Raw genomic sequence first — 13,110 nt, 5'->3', positions numbered from 1 at the left:
ATTGCTAATCACCATGCGCAACACTGAATCAATCTGCGACCACGGTAAATTATGATATGCAGGTTGAAAATTTACAATAAAAACAAAGAAAAACAAGTCTCATGACCATCAGACTGTGGCATACTTCGTTCAAATAGCGTGAAGAATGAGTGGATATGAGTGGGTACAATATCCCAAAAATCACCATGGATAGACGTGAGTGGGTGAAGCCCACCCGCACAAAACATAAGTACCCATTCCAGGATGCCGTGTAAGGCTCTGTTCATTGGCAAATTATTGCATCCAATCACCGGACGCGGAGATAGGTCCGGATATTAACAAAATATTATTTTAAACTTAGCACGTCAAAAGCGCAGGTAAAGCGCATGTAAAGTGCAGGTAAAGCGCAGTCAAAAGCGGAGGTAAAGCGCAGTCAAAGCGCAAGTTAAAAGAGCAGTCAAAAGCGCAAGTGACGTGGCAAATTTTTATTAGACGTCCGAACCTATTCTCCGCATCCGGTGATCTGATGCAATAATTTGCCAAGCCCAAACCTTGCTCACCGATGCCTCACCTCCACTCCTGCCGAGCATCCCGAAAGAGTCTGTCTCGTTGCCTCTGATAGCGAGTAGCAAGGCACCTATTTCCGCGCTCAAACGTGTTCCCTAACAGCTCAGTTCGAACAACAACAATAGCGTGGATCTACCAAATAACAGCTCAACAATGGATCAACAAACACGAATAATAAGCTTTTCATCGGCAACTCTAACTATAAAATTTTCTACTACAACTCCTTTACATGAATTTTCAAATAGCAATAACGGTAACAAAAATTCTCTTTCAGTCATTTTCTCCTCCCATGTTACTCAAACATATTGGAAAAGCAATCCTTCCTTGGAAGAAAGTAGGCTGAAGCTTTTGTTGAATGATATGAAAATTCTAAAAATAACATTCAGGGCACTGCTAAGCATACTGAACCAAAATTCTCCCCTAACCTTTTCATGTAGCAAGCCCCCTTCTTTTGATGGCGTATATGGATATAAATCATAAACATATATGGGAATCAATCTTCTTGCTCAGTTGTCTCTCTTCCTTCCATGTTGGTCTTATGAGTTATTTCATGATATTTGCACATAAAGTTGCCATCATCTCTTTGACCAATTTAAAGGCTCATTAAGTTGTTCAGCGCCTGATAGGAAGCTCATGGTTAGAAGACACTGCGATGAATTATGATTCCATGACAGAACCAATTGAGCTTCTTTGTCAACTACCAGAAGACATGGCTTCTTCTATCCTCCTGATGACCACACTAAGGCTATGGCCAGATTGCAGAGCTTTAACAGCCGCTACAAGTGCATGCTTATGCCACTTAAGAAGATTATAAGACTGCATGACCGACCAGCGTGCTTGATTTGCCATCTGATTAATTGAATAAATAAAGCAAACAAATATTAGAACAGTTATTTCCAAGGTTTGAAGGAAAAATGCATAAGTGAATGTACCTGTGGTACAGTTAATGGAGGTTGGAGGAGAAACAGATACCCCTAAACAAATTTTCATCATTTTCTCCACCACCTGCTTCTCCATAAATGAGAGCTTCAGCTGCAATCCCAGAAAAGAGAACCATACAGTACCTGAAAAATGTTTTTAGGATGTATGGTGATGTATTGTGTGGCAACGATGGGAAAGAGGCATATAACTCTTCTATTATTTTTCCAATCTTCACATATTTTACCTGTCATAAGCTGTGCTACTAAGTCGACCTTCTGCCAGCTCTTTTTCTAACTTCTCATCCCAAAATTGAGTACCCGCCTATGCGAATGTGAAGATTTAATCCACTGTAGGGTAGTCTTACAACCAACCTTTCACAAACAGGTTTCGTTTGTGCTGAAGCAATTATAAGAAAGAAAATAATAATGAAAATGATAAAGCAATTGAGTTAGATTTTTTTTCCCATGCTACATTGATGAGAAATTTAATTTTTGTTTCTTTTGATAAGGGGTTGAGTCATGGCGATGACCAAATAAAATTTCCTTCTATTGTTCATCAGAGTTAAGTAAGAAACTAGGAATTGTTAATTGTAAAATGGACGTGCTCATATTTCTTAGATAATGGGTATGGACAATTGATAAAAGAGAAGCATGGAAAAAAGATCCGACTTTCCAACAAAGAGAAGCTTGTCCTAATTCCACAGAAAGAGAAAAAGGCTATTAGTAAATCTACGTATAATATAATACCTGGCCTTGGATGCCCATCTTCATTTGCCACAATGGGGTCCAAAATTACCCCTCTTATAGGACATCCCATAAGATATGCTGGAATAATTGAAGGTAAAGTTAAATTAAATTATTCATTTAGGTTTTGTTTGGGGTTTTGTTTGGGGCGGCTTTCTTACCGCTGTTAGTAAATCTATGTATAATATAATACCTGACCTTGGATGCCCATCTTCATTTGCCACAATGGGGTCCAAAATTACCCCTCTTATAGGGCATCCCATAAGATATGCTGGAATAATTGAAGGTAAAGTTAAATTAAATTATTCATTTAGGTTTTGTTTGGGGTTTTGTTTGGGGCGGCTTTCTTACCGCTGTTGACCTCATTATTCGAGGTCAATTTCCCTAGAATCAACTCTAGCACTTAGGTCTTCGTAGCATAGTGTAGATGTTGTTCTTTCAGGATTTCTCTTAGGTGGATACCCACTGACGCAGCATCGACTCAACTTACTGCCTCGATCTAAATCACCACTAATTCAAATAAAATTAACTCAACTCAAATTTGATTTAGCAAATGATAGCTTTGATTAAATCCAAAATAAAACTCATCTCAAACCTATTAAGATCAAATCAACATTAATTTGGATAAATTAATTAAATTGAATATTTTAAAATCAATAAAATAAAATCAAAATCAATAAGATAAAATCAAAATCAATATTCATTAAACTTGATATTAAGTGAATTTTAGTTTGATTAAATCAATTATAACCATGATTAAAATAATCAACTCAAATTATTATAAATCAATCCCTAAATCCTAGCCGTCAATTTGAATTAAGATGAGAAAGAGAGGGTGCAGTTAGGGCAGTTCGCACGTTCACCAAGTTCCCTCTATTCTGACGAACTGCCTCGTCTCCTTCATATTCGTGAAATGGCTCTCGCTCTCCCACTCAGTCGTAGGGCTCCATTCGCGAAAACTAGCCTGCCTCCTCCCCATTGACGGAAGACTCTCGGTCTCCGCTCATATGTGAGAAACCCTCAACCCGACCGACTCCAATTCATTGCCGTGGTCGCTCCAATTGCCCAAAGGAAAATGATTATGAGAGGGCTTCTACTTGTGAGAGCCCTGCATATGTTGACCTGTGAAAGAAAACAAAAAAAAAATTAAAATAAAATCAAAACACCTCACCAACTTTGGCATCCCACGACGCACGTCGTCGCCGCTCTTCGCACGACGAGGCCATACCTCGCGTCGTTTCTCCCCACGATTGTCTGCACGACTCGTTCGAGTCATTAAAAACTCAAAGCAATGAGGCCTTCGGCCTCCTAACCCTCTCTGGCTAGTTCCCTCATCCCGCACCCATCCTCTCCAGCTCCTTCGTGATGTCGACTTTGCCCCTTCGACCGACTTCCCTTCCACGTCTGATCAGAAGTTACGACATCCGATCGGAAGCCAAGGAGCCCGCCGACTATGAAGTTAACTTCTCACACTCTCGCTACCTCTCCGTTCCACCTCCTGCTCTCCCGATCCCCTGCTCCAGGACGCCGACTCCCCTGCTTCTCCATTCGGTGAGAGAGAGAGAGAGAGCTAAAATCCTTACCTCTCCCGCCTCCAGCCCTTGCCGACCTCCTCTTCTAGCCGAATCCAACCAACCAGGGGCGGAACGGGCTTTAATTCTGAGGGGGGGCAAAAATACAGCACAAAAATAATTAAATATTAAAAAAAATAATATTATACATCTATACATTACGAAAAGTTTTTTAAAAAAATTAAGCAAGAAAAATAAAGAAAAAATGTGTTATTAAACTGTTATTAAAAGCATGAAAGAGAATATTAGAACTAAATGTGAAGAAATATATAGATATTTTAGGGCAAGTTAGGATAAAAGAGCACAAAAGAATTTTTTAGGGGGGGCAAAAAAAAATTTGAGGGGCAAAAAATTTTTTTACTCTCTTATAATTTTTTTTTTAATTTTTACTCCTATTTTAAAAAATGTGTGCCCCACCTTGGTTTTCGAGCCCCCACCACCGATCCGCCGGCCCCGAAGGTATAATTTCTAAACTCAGATTTCCGTTCCTGGCACTTGAACGCGGCGAACGACCACCTATGCACGCTTTTCTCTAGCGTGGTAGGAGGGAATTCGTTGCGATGCTTGCGACGGGGCGGGTAATCATAAAACCTCATTTTCGGCGTTAGCAACGCACTGGAAAACCAACCTATGCATGCTTTTCTCTAGCGTTGTGGGAAGGGAACCCGGTGTGATGCCTGCGGTGAGAAGGGGTCAAATATAAAACAGTCCATTTTCGAACTGGTGCCCGAAGACCCATGCACGCCTTTCTCTGGCATTGGGGGGGGGACAAAGATTTTACAGCCGCGGTGTCCTCGAAAAAGGGCACCAACCGTGCATGCTTTTCTCTAGCGTGGCGGGAGGCCCAGCTTTCCGTAGTTTTCCTCTAAATGGGGGAGACGCCGGGAGGCTGCCGAAATTTCGGGTGAAATATTACTCTACTCAAGACCTATTTTGAACTCAAAAAGACATGCAAGAATTGGAACTCAAATGAACAAGAATAGAGAACTTGTGGACCTGTTGACCTTTGAACTCGATTGAACACGAACAGAGGACTCGTACTCTAACTGAAAGCATAGAACTTGGACTCAAATGAACAGTGGACTTGTGGACCTAAACCTAAACAAAATTTAAATAGTTTCTAAAGGTCAAAATCAAATGAAATAATATCAAACTGGAACTAAATTCATATCAAGTGAAATTGAACTTGCAAGGACTTCAGAAGACCCTGGACTCGCACTTGAACTTATATATTAAACTCAAGCAGGATTCAAACTTGACATGAACAATAAAGAGCCTGAATTTTCAAGAACGACAAGGGACTTGGTCTTGCATTTGATTTGGATATCAAGTAAAGATGAACAATACTTAGGATATTACTTGAACATTTGAACTTGGAATGAACTCAAGTGTTGAACTAAACTACAGTTTGAGCATCAAATAAATGGCCTGAAGCATAACATAAATATCTAAGATAAAATTTGTGATTTGGCGAGGTGTAATGCAAATATTGTTGGCAAAGGTTAGTGACAAATGCAACAATACCTCTATGATCGATGTCATTATGCAAGCAAGCAAGTGAAAGCCAAAACTTCAATGCATATGAATAATTATATTTAACCAGGTCCAAATGACATCAGTCCACTATAAAGAGTGCAAGTGTCTTCCATATACGACAATGAAGAACTCGAGACGCAAGCAAAAATGTATGTTGATAAAAAAAGGGACGATGCTTATAGCTGATAGAGAAAGATCCGTCCCTACAAACAAGTACAAACACAAAAAATCACCTGAGATTGGTGAAAGGTTGATATGATGTGGGGACAACGGGTCTTCTACGAACAATCCCCAAGAAGTCGTAGTGGATACAACAGTCCCCTGCAAATGAATACTTGTGGGTAACAACAGTGAGTGTATCATAAGTACAACGAACCACTGTGGACACAAGTACGTATATCACTTACAATAACGATGATTAAGATCTTCAAGTACTTCGGGTACAAGGGCAACTCGATGTACGAAAAAGAACACCTCCTGGCAAAATGGAAGAGATGTTTGAGCAAATTCGACTAAACTTCCTGGTGTTCCAAAATTCCTTCTTGATGATGTACTTAGGAAGGAAATAATGCTTGCATTCACAAATATCAGAAATGACAAGTCCACTACACTGGTGATCTCAAAAGGAGATTTTTTGAAAGCAGCGGACTTCAAAGTCCAGAATAAACCCCTCCCCGGTGAATGAGAAAAGGGGGGAATCAACATTAAGATGAGGAGATGCCTCATAACATCAAGATAACAATGCAACTGGATCTGCAACACTTATGCAAGCAGACAAAAGACGTCTATAATCTACAACGCGCCGCCACCGGATCTGCAACACTTATGTAAGCAGACAGAATGTGTCTACAATCTATAATGCAATGCCACCGAAAATCTGCAACACTTATGCAAGCAGACATAAGGCGTCTACAATCTATAATGCGGCGCCACCGGATCTACAACACTTATTCAAGCAGACAAAAGGCGTCTACAATCTATAATGCAACGCCACCGGATCTACAACACTTATGCAGGCAGACATAAGGAGTTTACAATCTACAACGAACGCCACCGGATCTGCAACACTTATGTAAGTAGGCAGAAGGCATCTACAATCTAAAACGAATGCCACCAGATCTGCAATATTTATGGAAGTAGACAAAAGGCGTCTACAACCTATAACTCACCGCCACATAATCCACAATGCTTGTATTAGTAGACAGAAGGTGTGTATAAGCTCTTCGATGAAAAGTTGTGTGCATTCAAATAATAGATAAATACACAACTACAAATATTTCAAAATAGCCCTACACGTGCATCATAATTTGTATACACATAGGTACACTAAAGGGGAAAGTACAATCTCAACCCGCATGAGCACCAGTGAGCGTGTTATTGGTACACACGTGACGCATACAGATGCTGCGCGGGTTGATAAGTGAATTCAAATTTGAACCCGATCGTTTTATACAGATCAATAAAAGTTGACAGGGTTCGAACCTTCAAACAGATACACGATTGTGATGACCGATGTATTTGTTTTAATACATTCATATCATGCCTTCAAGGCCTATAATCAAGAGAATTCACTATCAAAGGCACCAAGCCAACGAGAATCCCGATCCTGCTAAGTAAGATAAATAGGAGTAGACAAGGTCCGAAATATCAGGATAAATATGCTGTCACAAAATTGACCGGAATATTTATCTTATACATTCATATCAGGCCTTCAAGCCCTATAATAAAGAAATCTCACAAACAAATGCACAAAGCCTACGAAAAACCCTATCCTCGATCAACAACTCAGCCGAGTTGACAAGGTTCAATCAACAAGAGAAGTGGCCCCAAACATCCCGATGATGGCCGTGTTAAATGAAGATCTCAACCGAAGGGGTTCACAAATATTTCTCAAAATTCCACCCAAATATCCATAAAAATCCAAACTCCACAAATCCCAAATTCCAAATATTTAAAAATAAAAATCAATCCATCAAACACATAAAGCAAAATCCATCCACCTTCCACAATAGTTTGCCGGGGTGGACAAATTCGAAAATAACTTCAGCTCACAAACAACTAATGTTTAGTCGAAAATATCACTATGATCAATTCTCAAAAAGTCTCCTACCAGTAAGGATGTGGTATGTGTCCTCTAACCGGCGGTTTTATCGCCAAATGGCACTACAGGATAAACGGTTATGACCCGGGGCCCTCCGAACCGAGTGGTTCTGCCGCCAAATGGCACCACGCAATACCGGTTATGGTCAGAGCCAATACATTCCTTATTAACATCAAATCCTTAAGATATGAATCAATAGGATATGATCGATAAGGCACAAAGCCCTCTGTTAGCTAAGGTGGATTCAAAGTTGTCCCCATAGACAAACATTCACCCCAGGTCTACAAGTTCCCCTTGGACGAAGCAACCCATGGCTGCCAACAAGGATCCTTCTGTCAGGTTAGGCCGACTACCTTCTTTGACTAAGTAGACCAAGGATCATGATGGCCCGGGACGACGGAACCAGGGATCTTGATCGGGTTCATCATTCATTCCCCTAGCTTTAAGTGCCAGGTGGTAAAATTTTTTATTTTAAATATCAATCTTTCCAAATGCCCACATCCAAATCTTCAAATTTCCAAAATTCCATACCCATGCTGCTACTATATGTCAGATAACACGTATTCTATACGTATCTGATTGATGACTAGTCTTAATTGAAAGTTCCTCTCATGATCGGGAGGGGTAATTAACTATAGGGGCTTGCGCCTATAGGAAACCAGAACTCAAATCATAAAAGTCCTCACAAAATGAGGGCGAAATCTCTGGGTAGTGTCTTATCTATAAACTCATCTGCCTTCCAAAATTTATCTAGGAACTTATTCAGTTAAAATTCCCTCACCGAATAAAAAGAAACATCGCGGCGGGGAGGCCAAGGCTGAATTTTCGGAGCCCACAGCATAAGATCCAAATAATCCTTGCATGGACTCTTACAAAAGAAAACCAAAACAATGCACTAGTACAAATCACATCTCTGCTATCGGAGCGAAGGCTGTTCTTGTAACATATTCAAATTTGGTGGATAACTAATTAGATTGAGAGAAGAGCATAGAAAAAAAATAATAATTCCTTTAGTGGGTAAGCCGAGCAGCCTTCTTTATTCATATTTCATTACATATATATATATATATATATATATAAGTGGAAGTTGATTTCCAAAAGAACTTTATAAAACCTTCATTTATGTATTATTTTGATGAAGATAAACGTCACATTTTAAATTGATATTGCTTTATCTGTTTTCTTCAATAGCATGAATAGAACTTGTTCACAATTCAGATTCTTTTATTTATTTTATATATTGAATGAATGAATTGTAGCATCTAATAAGAAGGGCATGAGGTTTGTATGAGCATTTCTTTTGTTTCATTAGTGACAGTTTGTGATTGCAGGTTGAGTTTGATATGAAAAATATAATTAGAGTAAGACTATCATTTTATGGTTTATGGTTAATTGGAGAAATATATTTACAAATGCATGTTCAGGATCGTTCTTTCAATGAGTTTTGAGAAAGCTTTTCATGTGATGGTAATTTGCACAATTTTGTATATTTTGGGAGAGTGACGTGTGTGTGTGTAAGTTAAAAAGTAATATGTGCTTCTTTTGGGAGGTTTTGAAAAGTATAGTTTGTGTTTATGTTGAAAGATGAAATGTGCAAAAATGAAATTTATATGCAATTTTGGAGGGTGATTTGTGTATGTCTTGAAAGGTAAAATATTTTGAAAAGTGAATTGTATTATTTTAGAAGGATGAAAAGTGTATATTTTGGAAAGTGAATTATATGTGTATTGAAAAATGTTTTGAGTGTCAGTAAAATGTGAAATGTGAGTGATTTTGGAAAAAGTGACATGTGTAAGTGTGAAGAGTAAATTGCTTTGATGAGTACATGTTTGAGAGTCGATTTGTGTGGGCTTTGAGAAGTGAAAGTGTTGGCTTTGAAGAGAGAAAGTGTTTTAAAAAAAAACATTTGTATGAGAAAGTGAAATGTTTTGAAAGCAATTTTTGTTTAAAGAGAGGTGTATCTCTTTGAAAGGTAAAAATTAGTGATTTATAATAGTGAAGAGTGTGAGACCGTTAAAAGTTGTAATATTTTGAGAGATAAGGTTTGGGTGAGGAAGAATGAGTTTGTTGGGTGTCTTTTAGAAATTGAAAGCATTGAAAATCAAAAGCTCTATTGCTCTCTACCTTTCTCTATTTTCTTCTTTTTCTTGGTTTAGGTGATTTCCGTGAGCATGGGGGAGGATTTCTATGCTCATGATGCTTAGGTTTTTGTGTTAGAATTAATGTTTATGTCTTTTCATATTCTCTTCTAATACCTATATATATGAAATGGTTTGTAATGTTTTAAAAAAGTTGAATGGTATGTTATTTTTGGAGAAGCTATAACCTGCGGGTTTGCTTTGGAAATCCTGCGGGCTCTTTTCAATCTTCTTTCTCATCCCCTCCGAAAATCCTGCGGGCTCTTTCCAACCTTTCTTCTCGGGCTTCTAACCTCTTTCGTCTCTCCGCAAGTGCCACTCCACCTGTATCCCTTTTCTAAGTGAAGCAACTTTAGGGTGTCTTGTTTGAGTCGTTTGAGTCAAAGTTTGTAAGCTTCAGTTTATAATATTAAAGTTTGTTTTGTCCAATTTGTCTTCTTTTAGTGTCTTTTCTATTACCCAGTAGAGTTTTTATTTTTGTTAAGCAAAAAATCAGGGTCCCTGGATTTTTTGCTTACATCATTGGTATCAGAGCAAGTTAGGAAGTCCTAAGTTTGTGGTTTGTCAAGTTGTAGTTTGTCAAATTTTATTTTGGTTGTCAAGTTTTATTTTGTCAAGTTTAGTCAAGTGTGAGTTTCGTCGTGAGTCTTTATTTTGTGTCATAAGTTTAGAGTGAAATTTTTGAGTCTTTTTTTGAGTCAGTCAAAAAATGGAAAGTACCAAAAATATGGCTACATTCAAGGAAGAAAGTGATCAACATAATCCTGATGTCCCACTTCCATTGGACAGATGGTTACCTACTGAAGGAGATTCTACTAACCCACTACAAGATCGCTTATACAAGCTTCAGTATCACATGTTTCTATGTGATCAAAAATTCGAGAAGTACAAAAGATATCTGCAACAACAATTTGAAAAAGAACAGGAAGAAATTTTGAAGAGATTTGGCGAGAAACTCAAAGAGCTGGATGCACATTATTTACCTCCTCAAGGGAATCAACAACAACTAACTCATCAGAAGCTGAGTTCGCAAGAAGGGAAGTCTGATGTAGACAAAGGGGGGGTCAACTCATGTCCAAAATAATATGAATTTTGGCTTCCCTTGAGTCTGCTATTTGAGAAGGAATTTTAGCTCATTTATGAGTTAGATTTTAGTTCAATAAATGGAACTAAAAGATAGCTCATTATTAGCTAAGTTTTAGTTCATATTTATCTTTTATTTAAATACACTTTTATTATAGTTTTTAATGTCTTAAAGTTGTCTCTTAAGTTTCCAAAAAGGGCTTTTGAAATCCCAAGTTATTTGTTTAATCTTCCCATGTGTGGCTCTTTGAATTCCACCATGGTTTTATTGCTCTCACCCCATTGGATTCCGCCCGGCTGCTGGTTTTCCCGTGCCTGGGCTCTTTCCCGAGGCCGTGGTCCCTTGGTTCCGTGTGGCCTCCTTGTTTCCCGCGGTGGCTGCTTCGGTTTCTGGTTTGAGTGATTTCCGTGAGCATGGGGGAGGATTTCTATGCTTATGATGCTTAGGTTTTTGTGTTAGAATTAATATTTGTGTCTTTTCATATTCTCTTCTCATACCTATATATATATGAGATGGTTTGTAATGTTTTAAAAAAGTTAAATGATATGTTATTTTTGGAGAAGCTATAACCTGCGGGTTTGCTTTGGAAATCCTGCGGGCTCTTTCCAATCTTCTTTCTCATCCCCTCCGGAAATCCTGCGGGCTCTTTCCAACCTTTCTTCTTGGGCTTCTAACCTCTTTCGTCTCTCTGCAAGTGCCACTCCACCTGTATCCCTCTTCTAAGTGAAGCAACTTTAGGATGTCTTATTTGAGTCGTTTGAGTCTAAGTTTGTAAGTCTTTATTTTATAATATTAAAGTTTGTTTTGTCCAATTTATCTTCTTTTAGTGTCTTTTCTATTACCCAGTAGAGTCTTTATTTTTGTTAAGCAAAAAATCAGGGCCCCCGGATTTTTTGCTTATATAAAAAATTAAGGACCGAATTTTAGAAAACTTAGACTTAGGATGCATGCATATTTTAGGGTAGAACCATATAACATATAAAACTTAGTGACATCTCACTTTAAGATTAGTGAATATCTTTAAATTAAATTTAATCAACTAGAAGACTTCAACTAATAATTGACTTATGACATATCAAAACCACACAGTCTATTATATACACTTAGACTTATTTGCTAAGACAACTGACTTTAATTTTAGGTTAAGCCGGTGTTTACTTTCTTATTGCTGTGTGACAGACTTTTTCTCTGTTTTTATTGCATGCTGGTTGTAAAATTGTTGGTATGTTTGTTTATTTACTTTTACTGCACTCTGTGATGTGATTTGGTTGACGATTAGATTACCCATATATTAGGATCGATCTGGTTGTTCACAAAATTTCCTACAGGTGACCACACTCGTGTAGGGCAGTAAAGGGGGGCTAATTAATTAATAATTATATAAATGCTACAGGTGCTTCAGTTGCTTAGCTCCCAACTAAAAAAAAGTGTGGTCAAGTGTAACTGATGAATTTAATTTAAATGCAAATATATAACTGCTTGGGATGATTTTTATTATAAATGCTTAGGATAACCCTGCAGGTAGTTTAGATTTTCTTTTTCTTTCTGTGATGTAAATGTGATTGTAAATGGAATGTATTAAAAGTAAAAAATTGTGAAAGTGATTTAGAAGTGGCATATCATATCCAATCTAGAAACCAAAGAGAAGAGAACAATCCTTTGGAGAGTGTTTCCTTTTATTTGGAAAGCTAGGTTAGGATGATTTGTAATATCCAAAGGGAAAAGAAAATACCCTTTCGGGGATGAGTTTTCTTTTTCATTTGGATATCCAAACCCGATGGATCCAAGGAGTTCGTAGAAGAAGAAAGGACAAAATAAAAATAAAAGAGAAAAGACAAAGAAATGAAGATACAAGAAAGAGTATATCCCAGTTCAAAATCACTTGCCTCATTCTTAGGATTAGAATCCGGGTTTGTTGTTAGTGGTGCCCGACCACTTTACTTTTCTGCAAATTCTGGGTATAATTATATGTACATTAAACATTATATTTTTAGATAATTTAATTTGATTGTTTATATTGTTTATGCAGTAACTTTTTTTAGGGCCCTTGTAAGCCGTGTTTTATTTTAGCCTAGATACGATCGGAGTGTTTTTTTTTGTAAGGACACGATAAAATTTTACTTGAAATTATAATAAAATTTTTAGGCTCACATAGTAAATCTAACGATCTAAGAAGTAAGCTCGGGACCGCCGAGAGTAAGCATAAGCATATTATTACCTTCTCTTCCTTGTTAGGCACCTCCCCGTCTGTGGGTTCTAGCAGACCACTTGGCCTATGATGGTGCAGTTCTGCCAAGGGGAAGTTGTGCAATCTCTAGGGAAAAATCTATTTTCTAAGCATAATTTTAAAACTGCTTCATATTCATTTTATGCATTCGAGTCAATTAGCATGCATTGCATTAGATACAAATTAAAAAGAGTCTAAAATATTAATTGCATTTCTAGACATTTTTCACCCTACATAAGTTGA

General features: G+C 37.8%; 1 pseudogene; it reads right to left on the bottom strand.

Annotated features, from left to right (window-relative positions):
- Positions 1-702: 702 nt before the first annotated feature.
- LOC110094166 overlaps positions 703-13,110 on the bottom strand; it is a 14,229-nt pseudogene continuing 1,821 nt past the window's right edge.

The sequence above is a fragment of the Dendrobium catenatum genome, unplaced genomic scaffold (assembly GCF_001605985.2).
Source record: "Dendrobium catenatum unplaced genomic scaffold, ASM160598v2 fragScaff_scaffold_847, whole genome shotgun sequence".
NCBI classification, from domain to species: Eukaryota; Viridiplantae; Streptophyta; class Magnoliopsida; order Asparagales; family Orchidaceae; genus Dendrobium; species Dendrobium catenatum.
Note: the sequence above shows the minus strand (reverse complement) of the source record. Positions and strands in the feature narration are given on the sequence as shown.